Here is a 16,867-nt window from a genome sequence, read left to right as displayed (position 1 = left end):
GATTGTAGTACTGTAATTGTACCAAGAGACTTGTTATGTATGCTTAATCAGAAATAAACTAAGGATTGTAGTACTGTAATTGTACCAAGAGACTTGTTATGTATGCTTAATCAGAAATAAATGAAGTGACTTGTTATGTACGCTTAATAAAAATAAACTACGGGCCTGTGGAAAATACGGCCCAGACCGCAGAATCCTTTATAAATGCATTCTATGAACACCTTCAGGAAAACATGGATCATGCAATCTCAAATAAAACCAAGACCCAATCCTCCAAAAGCAGACGTCCTGTCTGGTGGACCCCAGCCATAAACAAACTATACAATAGAAGGAGGAAGCTACTACATGATAGAGCAAAACCCCAAAAAGGGAAGGCATCTCTGATCAGTATTAGCAAAAAACTATGGGCACTCATAAAATCGAGGCCAGCTTCGAGAGAAAAATTGCACAGGACACTAAGGATAATCACAAGGCTTTCTTTAGTTATGTTAGGAACCTGGGTGGGAATTCCCAGATATGCTCAGAATTAGTCCAAAATGATAAAAAATACACTGAACCCACAGACATTGCCAACATCCAAGCTGACAGGTTCAGCGCAAACTTCTCCCCCCCACCAAAAGGGCAAATATCTATCCCAGCAGAGTGCTGCCCCCCTGACATCTTAGATGCTCAGGTAAGAGCCGCCCTCTCCAAAGCAAAAAACACAGCATCAATGGGACCAGACGGTGTCCCGGGCTGCGTCCTACATGAACTCCAAGAAGAGCTAAACCCAAACATAAAACTACTGTTCAATCTCAGCCTTACTACAGCATATGTACCCAAAGAGTGGCGTACAGCAACAGTGGTCCCTCTCCACAAAGGTGGTGCCTCAACGGATCCTGGAAACTATCTCCCCATAAGCCTGACTAGCTTGGTCTGCAAAGCTATGGAAAAGATCATCATGGACCTCATAAATAAAGATATTGGGGACCTACAGACACTGGATCCTACCCAGTTCGGCTTTGTTAAGGGCAGATCCTGCCTCTTAAACCTGGTCGACTTCTTTGAAACAGTCACCAAGGCCATTGACGAAGGGATGGTGGTCCACACAGCCTACCTGGACCTCGCAAAAGCCTTCGATACAATACGCCACTCGGGCATTATAGATAAGCTCACCAGCTTATATATAAACCCCTATGTTACTAGATGGGTTGCAAACTGGATCAAGGACAGAACCCACATGGTTAGAATTGCTGGAGTCATGTCAGACTCCAAACCAGTTACAAGTGGCATCCCATAAGGCTCAGTCCTGGGACCTCTCTTGTTCGGTATATATTTCTCAGAGTTACAGGCCAACACAGAAGGACTGTGGCTGACCAAGTTCGCAGATGACTGCAAAGTGGGTGCCATAATCGTCTCTCCAGCCGACACAAGCATCCTCCAAAAGGGCCTCATAGAAACAGACAACTGGTGCCAGAGCCATGGCCTCAAGCTAAACGCCAGAAAGTGTATAGTCATCCCCTTTGGCAAAAACAAAGTGCCCACAAATTACCACATAGGTGGTAATCCATTAAGTACAGAAGACGTAATTAGGGACCTGGGGAGCCAAGTTGATAGCAATCTCCCATTTGACAACCACGTGGCCAAAGTGGTTAGAAAAACATTTTATATAGCCCACCTAATCATGAAGGGATTCACATCTAGATCAGGGGAGGTCATCATGCCTCTTTACTCATCCCTCATCAGGCCCATAATTGAGTACAATGCCCCTTTTGAGATGTACCTTACCAAACACCTGCAGCAACTGGAAAGACCCCAAAAGTACCTCACCAAGAGGATCAAAGGGCTCAAACAGATGCCATATGCTGCCCGGTTAAAGAAACTCCAGCTCTACTCAGTGCATACCGCCTGCTCAGAGGCGATCTGTGCCAGACGTATAAAGCCATGTCCAACCCGGAATTAAGGGACATGCTGCACCTCAAAAAATCCAAATCTCATCGAGCTACGCGCTCGAGAGACTTGAACCTCAGCACTGAAATAAATAGGACATGCTGGAGGGACAGATTCATAACCCAGAGGCTCCCTTCACTCTGGAATAAAATCCCAGTCCAGGTTAGGCAGAGTCCCTCATTGACTCTCTTCAAGAGGAATCTTGATGAGTGGATGGGAGATCGTAGGTTTACCCCGGGTATCACTTCTGTGTCACTGTTAGACAGAGGCACAGTATACTAACCTCGAAAAAGGGCATAGCAAAATTAATTTAAAATGGGTGGCGAAAGCCAAACACACTCTGGCTAGGCTTATAAATGCCCCAGGGCAGATAGCCTAGTATGAACCTATGAACCTAAAGGGAAAAACATTAAAGAAGAAAAGAAAAGGAAGAGGAAAGAATAGAATGCCAGTGATGTAATAAGAGCTACACTAGTGGGTAATAAAAACAGTAAAGAATGGAAACTGATTACCAACAATGGTAACAAGAATTACTTAATACAATGTAAAGAGGGTAGACGAGTAATATAAACAAGAGCTGCAAGAGACTTAAGAGAAAAATTGCACATCTTTAGAAGCTTAAGAGCTAAGGCTGACCATGTATTTTTGCGAAAAGCAGCAAATCAGATCTGAGGCATGTTAGGGGGTGGTGCATTATGGGTAAGGGAGAAGTTTGACCACGATCTTTAGTAACGGCCGAGCTGGATCCAATGTTCAGATCTGATCCCAACAGAGAATGAAAATTGACAACATCTGACCCTAAGTTATACATTTCTACAGACATTGTCATTGTCTTTTTACCCATGTTCTATATCTTTTACCTGGAGTGTTTTTATTAATTCTTGATATATTACTATGCTCAGCATACATGATGTAACCTGTTTTGTGTATTATGCTGGATGTACTGTATTTGTATAACTTGATGTTGGAGCTTTTCTCCCCGGGCCTCCGCTGAAAATGGACCTGGTCCAGTCGGAATTTCCCGGTTAACAAATGTAAAATAAAATAAATAAATAAAATTTCATATATGACAGTGTGTTAAGTTACATAGTTGCAAAGCTTTTGAAAGTTTATTTCTAAAGTGGAAATGGTACACAGTTCATATACATTTCTAATGTAATAGCAGGTTTACATTAAGTTTTATCAGATTGCATGGGATGCAGTACAGTTTGGCAACATGAAATTATTTGTTAAAGATTTAAAATTTAATTTCCATTAAAAAGTAAGAAAGGAAAAAAAAACGTATCCTGGCAATCAATTAGATAAAGCAGAAAATTGGTTCTAGACAGGACAGACGTGCATTGCAGAGTACACACACACACACACACACACACACACACACACACACACACACACAGACACACACACACACACACACACACACACACACACACACACACACACACACACACACACACACACACACACACACACACACACACACATCCAGCCACCCATTTCCAACAATTTGGAGGACTGCCAATTCACTTAACTGCATGCCTTTGGGATATGGAAAGAAATAGGACCACCCAGTAAAACCCCATGCAGACACAAGAAGGATACGTAAACACTAAATAAAGGATACCCCATCCATGGAGAGAACCAGAAAGTCAAACCTTTACGAGGCAGAAACTCGAAATTCAGCCCCATTATACAGCGTCATTGAGTCACTCTTGTAATAAATCAGTCTAAACCAAAATTATTATCAGACTACACATCAAAAACACTGCACACAAAAGGAGACGTAGCTAAAGAACTATGACAAAACAAACTTCATATCAAATTATCTAGGATAAACCTTCAAACTTGAAAGGCAAGTACATTACTTCAATAAAAAAAAAAACACCAAATCATTTTCCCTTTGTGTTGCCTCATGATAACAGACTAGCACAATTAAATGTTGTGTAATACAATAATGCAACTGCTTCTCTGCTATCGGTTATCTACTGATTACATTCAGTTTATTCTGCCACACAGACAGGCTATGTGAAAGTAAAAGGCACCATTCCTCCTATCCTTACTATACTGTAAATGCATTTACAGAGAAAATAAATGCTTCTGAAACATCACATGATGGTGGTGTGTGTGTGTGTGTGTGTACACGTGTGAGAAAAAATGTGAGTGGCTAAAAATGCTAGGCTTTTATGAGTAATTTGTTCAAATCCCTCTTCGACATGTGAATACTTCTGTTCCCATTATGTAGCCTATTAAAAACCTGAATTACAACCAGACAGACATTTTCCAGACCTCCGGAACGGTCTTTTCTCCTAGCTGACAGCCCAATGACAAACCATGTTACAGTTCACAGAATCAAATGCAACTCCTTCACTGTTTTTTTTTCTAAATAGTACAAACATGTACACATGTGTATATATTTTCATAGACCCACGTATACATATTTTTCAATACACAGAAAGAAGCAAAAGCACTCTTACTTTATACAACCTTAATGATACATCTGGGAAAAAGTGATGAAAACATATACCTGGCACAGTGTATGCGTGTAGATATTTCTGTTTATTTACCATCTTTTTGCATAATCGTAAATTAATCTCCATCCTAGACATATCATCTGAACTACTAAAATTCCCCTAAACATGCCATACAAAATGCCTTTTTGTTAAAAACTTGGTTCACACATAAAACAGACACATAAAGGATCCCCAGATATCTTGGTCTATCCAAAACAATCTCTGAAACCCACATTACCCATTCACTTCAATGTGAAAAAGGTAAAATTCACATTTTTGCACACACAAAATCACACCTACACAACACTTCCCACCCAAATCTACTCCCTGTAAAGGAAATTTGTATTTATAAAATGAAAATAAAACAAAAAATAACATGAAACACTAAACAACTTACCAAACAGAAAACTATCAAGAAAACAGACACAATTCTGTCTAAACTGAGATTTAACTAAAACCATGATAAAATTATAAAACTAACAAATCCTAGCATAACTCTCTCTATTAAATATATATATATATATTTATACACGTGTGTAGGTACATCTATGTGTGTATGTGTCTGCGTATACATAAAAACTGACATTACAGAAAACAAAAACAAAATACCTCAGAATTAGAGTAGAAAACTACTTATCAGATATTCCTTTCATAAAACTTCACAGCATATACCTAAAGTTCTGTCCAGCACAATTACCCCAGCCTGGCTAAATCAACTGGAAACAAAAGCTAAAAATGAAAACATTGAAAACAGATAAATAAAATATGTAGCCAAACTGTGGAGTCACACAAAACTAACTCTGGTATCATAACAGCATGGAAAAGGAGGCAGACACCAACTTTTACAGTTGTGAATTTGATAAGTTTAGTGGTTTCATATATGTATGGATTACACACACACACATATATATAATATATATATATATATATATATATATATATATATATATATATATATATATATATATATATACACACACACAAAGATATACACACAAGCATGCATATAAAATTATATTAATATATAGTTGAACTGTACTGCAGGTGTAGCTGGTATATGACAACACCTTATTATTTTTGGGAGTTGCTCTTCACCTCCTGGACCTGAGAGCAAATTGAGGTGTCCTAGTGCAACACCAATGGAACATGTTTTTACTTGCATATTCTACGCATTTCCCTGCCCCAGCGCTTGACATGCAGTGGTGCAAGACCTTTATGGATGAGAAAATCTAATATCCAAATGTTAAGAGGAAATTCAACTATATGAGCAACAGTAATTTGTTTTCTTATGTAAGCTTTATTCTTTACTGGGGTTTTGGGAAACTGGACCATATCCCAAGAATCAACGGGTGTAAAATGGGTGCAACAAAAATAATCAATCCTGGGTGGGATGCCAGCCATTTGCACCATGAACATACATTGCCACACACCCATACACATTGCTATTGGCCAGCTTAAATGGTCACCAGCTAAACTGTGTTTCCATGTGGGGACCAAGAAAAATATTTAGCTATGCAGATGTTACAGCTATTTTTACTGCTCAAAGCAGTACAAATGTTGTTTTTTTCCAGACATAAGTAGAATTGCAGTGTTTTTTGGCCTGGAATTTATCCTTCACAGTCACGATGAGTACTGTAGCCCCAAGATCATGCAGTCTTCAGAGAAGAGGTAACTTCCTTACCTCCACAGTATATTAACATCAAGTATTCTTTCATCTAAATGCGAGTTGGCTAAATGTACACTAATCCAATTTTAATGAAACCAAATGTGATTGCAAACATGTATGCCACCTTACTGTACTAGTTTCCTTTTGCATCCACACTAAACTACACAGCAGGATAAGTTCCCTCATGATGCCTTTCACTTCTGCACACAATAGGGGCCCACCTTGGGAGAATCAGATGGGAAAGTGTCAGACTACTTGTATGTACCAAGAGACGAGGCTCCATTATGACCAATGTTATCCTTTTATAAAGATGTTGATTCAGTTAGTGGCAGAGGCATGAATGTTTTTCAGTCAGGAGGTTTACTGGCCCTCTGGACATGAAATACACCAGTTGTCTTCTGCAACACAGAATGGAACAATGCGGACACAAACAACTTTCTAGTAGTTTTCAGTTTTGTCTTTTCTGTTTTCAAATGCTGGCCTAAAATGTGGCTCCAAGTAAATGTCAGCACCGTTCCTATAGGGTTGGCTAAAACTAGGAGATTTTTTTTACTCTTAAGCCTGCTACAACTGTATCTATTCCCTCCCCATCAGTGGGATTAGAACCACTCACCATGTGGCCATCATCCAGACAGCCATGAGGGATTTTCCATTTTAATGCAGCAGCTCACCTCCTGATGGGACATGCATATTCTGTAAGATGAGACAGCCTGATAAACCTTTCATTGTGGTACATGTACTGCTGCACACTACCAATAATGGCTCCTGAGTGAACATGGCTTGTCAGAATCCCCAGCCCAAACATTGCTGAAAGTGCACCTTTCTTTTGGTAGGAGCTGGCACTGCTGTGGGCCAGATTGCCACCACCTTGCCTCCAGCATTGATGAGCCTCTGGTAGTTTCTTATTGCCACCCTCCCTTTCACAATCCTCCAGCACTGATGTCACTGACAAATCTTGGGTAATGTAGGTCTCAGTCAAGGGTTCATCCCTTGTGCCACCAAGCCTGCTGGGTACCAAGAGGTGTTTTGTGGTGCCTCTCCCCTAATTTTGTGTCTCATGGTGTCTGTTTCATGGCGTCTCTCCCCTAGTTTCACAATGTCTCTTCCTTAATTATGTTTATTCCATATGACTGAAAGGGCTGAAATTCCTCATTCTATCAAATACTGTAGAGTCACATTTCACTCCTTCCGAGACAAATTCTTCCCCTAAGACAACTATTTATTTCCTTTTGCAAAATATGAATATTTTCAGGTGGTCCTCTGAAGTTGCTTAATTTAAAAGTGTACCACAGGTTTTGGTTTCTTTTCCTTAGTTACACCCCATCTCATCCACCAAAAGGATTTTGCCACACAATTATTACTAATTCTTGTTGTCCCTAGGATAATCCAACTTTAAATTTGAAAATGGAAATGTTTCTTCCTCATATTACTTTTGGTTTGCTGTGCACTCCCCTTCCAACACAACTCTGATTAACACATCTTTAAAGCTTGGAAAATACCACCTTAATATCATCTCATGCAGTACATAAGCAAGTAAGCAAGTACTCCTATCTTACGAGGACGTTGCTCCTATCTTACGAGGAAGTTGCTCCTATCTTACGAGGACGTTGCTCCTATCTTACGAGGAAGTTGCTCCTATCTTACGAGGACGTTGCTCCTATCTTACGAGGACATTGCTCCTATCTTACGAGGACGTTGCTCCTATCTTACGAGGAAGTTGCTCCTATCTTACGAGGACGTTGCTCCTATCTTACGAGGAAGTTGCTCCTATCTTACGAGGACGTTGCTCCTATCTTACGAGGACGTTGCTCCTATCTTACGAGGAAGTTGCTCCTATCTTACGAGGACGTTGCTCCTATCTGACGAGGAAGTTGCTCCTATCTTACGAGGAAGTTGCTCCTATCTTACGAGGAAGTTGCTCCTATCTTACGAGGACGTTGCTCCTATCCTATGATCTACTTTCCAACATTCAGTGTTAAATCAAACTATAGCTCCATGGTATCCCCTTTCTTACCTATGTACAGTGGATATAAAAAGTGTACACACCCCTTTTAAAATGCCAGGTTTTTGTGATATAAAAAAATGAGACCAGACTAAATAATTTCAAAGTGTTTCCCACCTTTAATGTGACCTATAATCTGTACAACTCAATTGAAAAACAAACAAATCTGTTAGGGGAAAAAATATATAAAAAAATGTACAATAAGCTGGTTGCATAAGTGTGCACACCCTTAAACTAATACTTTGTCGAAGCACCTTTTGATTTAATTACAGCATTCAGTCTTCTTGGGTAGGAGTCTATCAGCATGGCACATCTTGACTTGGCAATATATGCCTACTCTTACTTGCAAAAGCGCTCCAAATCTGTCAGATTGTGAAGGCATCTCTTGTGCATAGCCCTCTTCAGGACACCCCACAGATTTTCTATTGGATTTAGGTCTGGGTTCTGGCTGGGCCATTCCAAAACTTTAATTTTTTCTGGTGAAACCATTCTTTTGTTGATTTGGATGTATGCTTGGGGTCATTGTCATGTTGAAAGGTGAAATTCCTCTTCATCTTTAGCTTTCCAGCAGACACATGAATGTTTTGGGCCAAAAGTGACTGACATTTGGAAGTGTTGATAATTCCCTCCACCTTGACTAAAGCCCCAGTTCCAGCCGAAGAAAAGAAAACTCAAAGCAGGATACTTCCACCACCATGCTTCACCATGGGGATGGTGTTCTTTTGGTGATGCAAAGTGTTGTTTTTGTGCCAAACATACCTTTTGGAATTGTGGCCATAATGTTCAACCTTGATCTCATCAGACCATAACACATTTTCCCACATGCTTTTGGGAGACCTGATGTATTGTTTTGCAAACTTTAGCCAGGCCTGGATGTTTTCTGTGTAAGAAAAGGCTCCTGTCTTGCAACCTTAACCCATAGGCCAGACATATAGAGAATACGGTAGATTGTTGGCACATGTAGTACACAACCAGTACTTGCCAGAAATTCCTGCAGCTCCTTCAGTGTTCCTATAGATCTCTTGGCAGCCTCCCTGACCAGTTTTCATCTTGTATTTTCATGAATTTTGGAGGGACGTCCAGTTCTTTGCAATGTCACTGTTGTCCCATATTTTCTCGACTTTTCAATGACTGTCTTCACTGTGTTCCATGGTATATTCAATGCTTTGGAAATTTGTTTGTACCCTTCTTCTGACTGATACCTTTCAACAATGAGATCCATTTGATGCTTTGTAAGCTCTCTGCGAAACATGGCTTTTGCTGTAGCAGGCAGCTGAGTAAATGTCAGGAAAATCGTACTAGGACAGCTGAACTTTATTTGGGGTTACAGTCTCTTTAATTGATGACAGGTGTGTACCCAAGAAGACTGGATGCTGTAATTAAATCAAAAGGTGCCTCTACAAAGTTTAAGGGTGTGCACACTTATGTAACCAGCTTATTGAACATTTTTTATTGTTTATATTTTTCCCTAACAGATGTTTGTTTTTCAATTGAATTGTACAGTTTATAGGTCACATTAAAGGTGGGAAAAGTTATAAAAAAATGAGAACACAATAAATAATTTCATATCACAAAAACCTGACATTTTAAAAGGGGTGTGTAAACTTTTTATATCCCCTGTAGGTGTAGCATTCTTACTTTTTGTTTACACTTTAGCAAGTTCTTTGTATCCATCTCTTTAAATACTAAGCTCACCAAACCAGCACAGTCCAAAATGTTCTCCACCTCAAGTTCTGAACTTCCATCAACTTTATATACTTTTTATTTCTGTTTACATTGTTTTTCACAGTTTCTAAGAACACTTTAGTGCCCGTTCGTTACATTTGGGCCTTGTTTGTAGCTGATCGCCATGCATTAGCTGTACTTGACTTGCATAAAATGTTTCCGTTGCTTCTTGGAAACTCCCTTCCTGTAAACTGAACAGTCTTAGTACTAGATCAGGGTGACCCACTCTTGAGCTGTAAGGAGTCTATATGGACTAGATGTTTTGTACTGAGGAACCCAGTTACTTTGGGAGCACTCTGACCTACCTACCTTTGGATGTCAGCCTGTGAGTACTGCAGAGAATGGTCTACTGCTAATATCTTTACCACTTAGTTGACACAGTTCATTTTGGGACATAAACATTTGTTGCACAATGAATGTTGCAGAACTGTGACTTCACACTTCATTGGGGGAAAAGTTCCACCTATGAGAATGTTGGGCTTTGACAGAGTGTACAAGCAGCATCCATGCCAGGAAACGTCTTTACTTCATTGTCAAAAACAGAAGCATCATTTTGAAGAGGACAAGGTATTTAGAAACACAACTGATTGCCCTTAAGACACATTCATACATGTCACAAACAAACTGGGATAAAGTTCTAAGACTCAGACACCCCAAGTTCAAGTATCAGCTCAGGCACTGAAACAGCCAGACAGGGAGGGAAAGGAGGGAGTGGCCACCATCAGCTCACCCACCCAAAGGAGAAAGGAGGGAATGGCCACCATCAGCTCACCCACCCTAAGGAGAAAGGAGGGAGTGGCCACCATCAGCTCACCCGCCCTAAGGAGAAAGGAGGGAGTGGCCACCATCAGCTCACCCGCCCTAAGGAGAAAGGAGGGAGTGGCCACCATCATCTCAATCACCCTAACGAGAAAGGAGGGAGTGGCCACCATCAACTCAATCACCCTAAGGAGAAAGGAGAGAGGTGGTTTCAACTGGTGAAGCATTACCATGCTGACAGAGGTCTGAACACTAACAAAAAATCCAAATTGAGGATGTGAACTTGAAACTGCTACACGAGTGGTGGTCGCCTTTTTAGAAGATGCATGGTGTGTGAGGAAGACTTAGCATATCCTTGTTGTGCTCAGAAATCACTCAGTGCAGGGAAAACCAGATACATTAACAATGAATGGATTCAAGACCTATGAGAGGTCAACTCAATTGTCAGCATGCACAGAGACAAAAGACATGTCAGGGGAATATAAAAGCCTACACAGACATTTCTTTTACTGCTTTTAAGAGGTTTCCCTCAGATGAGCTTGCACTGTACTTGCTGGCCTACTTGTAGTCCTAGCACGCAAAAATCATAACTGCTGCCAAGGGCGATATCATTTTACATTACTCCATGTTGTGTGCCATAGAAGGTGGGAGTTTCTATTCTGTGTACCTCTTTCTCTGCTCTGGGGGCAGCTTATTTAGCAAGCAAGACTTGTAGGTCACAAGATATAGGAGACTCACAAGGTGTCACTGATGCCCAAAAACAAAGATTAAAAAATTGTGTTTTCCATTATAGCACACACCCATTTTCAGTCTATGTCATGCTTAAGTATTTCAGAACATGTGCGACACAGAAGTTTCAAAATTATATTTATTGATCAATATACATGTTTTCCACATCCTCAACTTTCAAATGACATTAAAACATATATCACTTGTATCCCAGGCAGAAAATGTTTTGCTGCACTGCTCCCTGAAATGTTTTTTTCCTGTTATTTTAATGTGTTGCTGAATACACTGTCAGCATGGAACACATATTCTTTTACAATGTACCTTATTCCTCACATCGGTTAATACAATTCTGTAAATACATAAATTACAGGTCTTAGAAATATTCAGTGTGAAGCATAATTATACACTTTTGTCAGTTAACTCCAGTACCAAATACGCTGACCATTGTCTTGGTTGTACTTGCTTAACTGTTAATTACAGAAATCTTTTATGTGGACTAGAAATTCTCAAATGATCCTTAGACATAGTCATCTGTGCAACTTTATGGCCACAGATAACTGATTTCAATTACATTTACAAAAGACGAAATGCACATGACAGGGTCCTCAACTCCTTTAATCTCTTCCAGACAATGATATATCTTCTGAAGTACTGGATAGCAAAGTCATACAGAAATGGCATAACAGAATCTCTAGGAATAAAACAGTGTTTCTGCAAATCAAACTTATAGCTGCTTTGAAAATGGCCTAGACATTGTATTAGCTGTAGAATATTTCAGTAAAGTTTTCCATTACATACTCAACAGTATGGCACCAAAGGGAAAAAAATATACAACTGATAATTTCTGAAATAGTTACCTATGACCTAGCAAGATCACCACTGGAAACCAGCAGAAACAGTAGCTTCTAAGTATTTGTCCCACTGTAAAGACGTCCACATCAAAGTCAAATATTATACATTATCATTTCTCAAAGGAAATGTCTTCTTAGAAAAACAAGCTGCACATGGTCACAGCTGTCACAGTCCCAAGGACGTCTGCCATAATATTACAGACTACTGAATCAAAGCATCTTATCCCAGCCTTACCCTGGCCAAACAGGTTACTCCTGGAGAAGTGTTTATAGTTTGACCTATAGGTCTTTTTTGCCAGACCCGTTTGACCCGTTACCACTTCTAACCACTCAGCAGACAAAACATTGGTCGAGTAAAACATTACTTACTTCAGTCTAGTACTTAACCAACCTTGGTCTGCAACTACTTAAGATGCCAAAATCATCATCTCCCTTCATATGCAAACTCCCTCCTGAACACTGAAAGTACATGTTGCATCTTTCTCTGCAGCTCAGTTCAAAAAAGTCCTTTATTAGCAAAATACGATGTCATTTTATTTTGTTTTCTTTTACCCACCCATTTTGGTTACACCCACAAAATGATGTCGCGGTGGGCAATTGCCAGGATTTTGCCCACAGTAGCTAAGTATTCTGGATAAATACAACAAAATCAGCTTTTGTTTTCAGATGTTAAGACATTCAATTAGATTATGGTTTGAATGAAATAACGTACACAGATGATATTAAATGAAAGCACTCTTCAATAACTAGTTTACAATTTAGTTTTATATGAAAAGTTGGTCTCTTACGACTGCAATTAGCACAGAAATATAGTAACCTATGCAGTACAATAAATATTCGGGGGGGGGGGGCTGGGGTATCAATGATACATGCTTTTTACTTTTTCTATACTTCCTCTCTTATGATACTATATGGAGGTAGGTTCCAGTTTTAAAAATGCTGGGAGGGGGCAGTTCTTAATAAGAAAACATTTTTTTCTGTAACAAAATATTACAATATGACAGTGTATATTTCCCAACTCTGTGAGGTTCTTACTTGAATTTGTTGCTAAAAGGCATTACATACTCTTTACTGCACACCGCACATTTAGTCTCAAATCGTCTTATCATAACCTTATAAGAAACTCAGCAAATCGGTCATTGTAGTCCCCTTCCATAAATGTGTTTCCTCTAATGCCCTACCACTGTTCCTTCACTCAATAGTTCGCACAGCTAATTAAGCATGGCAAATTTTACAGCATCCTATGTCAAGGCATCTTTCATTCTAGTTCCCACTTGGTTTTCAAACCAGCCCTGGACAAAGATGATACTCTTACATATTAGGCTTCTGTATCCATAGTCTTTTCTGGAAAAAGTCTACATATCCTCATGTAGTCTCCAAGCAGCTTACTGGTATAATACCATGTCACCATTCCATATGACTTCACTAGACATCCCTGAGGATTCTGTGCTTGAATAAGTCATGTTCATAATGTTTGCCACTAAAATATCTGTATGTTCTATCTTATCTCAAACTACTGATGAATCACCACTGTTAAGGTAAGTCTCAGCTATCTCTGGTTTATTCACTTCTTTTTGCCATGATATTTTTTGTTTTTGTTTGTATTTGTGTGGAGCTTTTCTCCCCAGGCCTCTACTGAAAATGGATATATATCTAGCTAGACTAGCCCGGTCAACAAATGTAAAATAAAAAAATAAATAAAAAATAAAAATAAATGTATTACTTCACCTTAATGCATCTCCAACCAAGATCATGCTTTTCAGCAATAACAATATTCAGCCCTCTGTCTCCTGACAGCTGCAAATCATACCAAAAGAACAATTTTACCATTTAGGATGCATGCATTCATGCATCTTAAAGACTAGTAGGAGTAAAATCTGCTCAAAGCTGTAAATTGTTTGTTTGCAAAGTTACAAAAAAACCTAAGCATTCTTTATGTGGAAAAGCCCTTTATGACATCTTACAAACATCTCTAGAGTGCTGGATTTTATCTTTTTCTTAGTCTGTTATGTGTTTACAGTACTGGTTATTTAAATACACATATTACCCAGGGATGTCTGTTTAATCTGCATTCTGCTCCATTCTGAAACCAAAGGCTACCAGTTTCACCCCAATTCACCCCACCATATAATGGCTGTAATTCAACCAACACTGGATAATCGACATGGCTTACAGGTGTAGGCTCAGTACATTATTATCCTAATAAACACCTTGACTTTCTTATCTTCAATAAAATTGCAAAGCCCATTATGGAAACTCTGATCAGTTACACTTCATCCAACTCAAAATAAAGGTTTGTGAATCATTTTAAATAATTTTAAATCATTTGGGGAGTTCAGCTTTCACCTCTGTGGTCATCACAAAACTACGGAATTACCTTCCACTTCTAATACTCAAAAAAATCCCCTAAAATAACAGTTTACCGCAAGAACCAGTGTTATGTAAGCCAAGGCTGCAAGTGTTCACCTGACCTTTTAACCTTTTCTCCGAGTTGCTGTTACAGCTGTCAGCTTGTAGGTCACTGTGAACAGGATGACCTCCTTGAATAATGTTGCACAAGTACTCCTGTTGTGTGCTTAATTTCACCAGGGCTGTGTTATGTTGACCCCTAGACTGAAAAGTATGCGCGTATGACATTAGCATGAGTCAGTACTGTTAATGCGTAATGTGCTTATTTGCAATGTGCGTGAGTGTGCATGTATAAGTGTGTGTTTTACCTCTCAACTGCTCCTCAGGTTTGTCTGCCCTTTCTTTCATTTAACATTTCCACCGAGGTTACATTAATAATAGTGTCTTCTCAGATCTATTTACAGATTAGTCGCAACTACTCTTTTTAATATATAACGTTTGGTGATTCGTGTTAAAAATCCTTAATCATAAATGTGCAACAGACCTTTTCAGTGCGGAACATGGATACTTTTAAGATACCAAATTAGAAACGTTCCTTATAATGAGTTACGGCTGGGAGAGATCCAAATACTTCCTTACTTGCACAATAACATGTTTTACATTTCCTAGGTCCATTAGGAATAAAGCCCCTGCTACCTTTTAGAGCGCATCGCTTGCTTCTGAGTCCACCAGAGGGAGTGTTAACATGTTTAGCCACTGTACACAGGTAAACCATAAAGGGCTCACGTTGCACTCACACACACACACACACACACACACACACACACACACACACAACTATTTTCCAAGAAGGCATACAGACGACTAAATGCATTTCAAGTGCTTCATAAAACGCTTTTGTTTAAAACCTGATGCGTAATTGTGCAAATTAGCTCATATCAACCCCCCAAAACAAACGTTCATTCAGGGTGACATTAACTTTATTTTTGAAATCATGAAAGCAGTAGAAAATAGGCACATTCTGAAACAATGTAACAAGGTGTATCCATTCCTACACACACGGTTTGGTACAGATAAACCCTCTTACTTGTAAAACACTGCAATAGTGTATCAACAATGGGAGGACAAAAAAATCCAGGTACCTGGTCGTGTCCACAAAGAGCCGCCCTAAGGTGATACGACCTCCCAAGGAAGGGGATTACGCCACGCAAAGCTCCACCTTAGTGTTTACAAACAATTGAGCTGCCCACAGCTACAAAATCCAACCACAGATGCTAAAAAGTCCACTCTGTCCTAAAATCCCATCCCCCTCTTTCAGATTCATTTTCCATCTGCTACTGACATTTTCTGGAGAGCAGCATTACAAATAATATACTTAAGGACAGGATATTATTTGCAAACATTAAAAGCAAGTCCAGTGTTAAAGTTTATTAAACTTTTTAAAACTCATGCGTAAAAGCGGTGTCCAGTGAAATAAAACCATCCTAATCCAACCACATTCCTACCACTTAGCTGCTACTCTGGACGGCTTTACTTCCACCAGACATTTTTTTCCATCTGCCCCCATCACTAATCCAAAGCATACTGGCTGCATCAACGTCTAAGAAGTAACATCTGCATTAGCATGAAACGGACTTCAGAAACGAATTCCAGTTACGAAAGTTTCAAAAATGAAAAGCAGTTTCACATGCATCACCAGAAATACTCACAAGGCGATGGAAATAGAGGGCAGGAGAGAAGTGGCAGCAGATCTGTGGCAGCCCTGATACCAAGACACGGAAGGTGATGAGCCACGGGGAAGGAAAGGTAACAACCAAAACCAGCTTAGGCGGTAGAGTTGCTGATGTGGACGTTATGGTTTTGTTTTTTTCTTCTCTCTAACGATCCTTAGAGCGCAATCCCTCCTCCCTAACTTCGACAACTAATGGAGGTTTGAAAGTTGAATGGGTGGGGAGGAAAGGCGGGACCTGCTGCCAACACCAGCCCTCTCCAAGTGGCTCCCTCCTCTACCCCCCTCCTGAGAAGCTGCTGCGTATTGTTTGGATTTTGTATTTCCAAGGCTATTTCCTTTCCATTTACCTTTGCTGTAAGGCGGGGTTCTCACCTGTCTCCCTTTTCCACGGTGAGATTCTTATTTGGGCACATCTTACCGGCTTAAACATACAACTGATTGTATATACATGATAATTTAGTGAAATAATTTCTAACCTTCCCATAACATTACACGATTGCATCTAAATACTTTAATATCGCGGGGAAAAAACGCATTGACTAAAATCTAAAAGGTTTGGGTTGTATAGCTAAGGGTGTGTCTGGCTTGTAAATTTTGCTGCTTTCAGTTGTATAT

The 16,867-nt window shown here is 39.6% G+C and overlaps 1 protein-coding gene across 1 annotated transcript in view; it reads right to left on the bottom strand.

Annotated features, from left to right (window-relative positions):
- The window catches only part of EMP2 (epithelial membrane protein 2), a 590,980-nt gene extending 574,487 nt beyond the window's left edge, over window positions 1–16,493 (bottom strand). Inside the window, exon 1 of the mRNA XM_044089136.1 lies at window positions 16,230–16,493. The gene's annotated coding sequence lies outside the window, so the exon portion shown is untranslated. The remainder of the gene's footprint in view (window positions 1–16,229) is intronic.
- Between the last annotated feature and the right edge of the window lie 374 nt (window positions 16,494–16,867).

The sequence above is a fragment of the Protopterus annectens genome, chromosome 12.part0 (genome assembly GCF_019279795.1).
Source record: "Protopterus annectens isolate FY-2018-M chromosome 12.part0, PAN1.0, whole genome shotgun sequence".
Lineage (NCBI taxonomy): Eukaryota > Metazoa > Chordata > Ceratodontiformes > Protopteridae > Protopterus > Protopterus annectens.
This window is presented reverse-complemented; position numbering and strand designations above follow the sequence as displayed.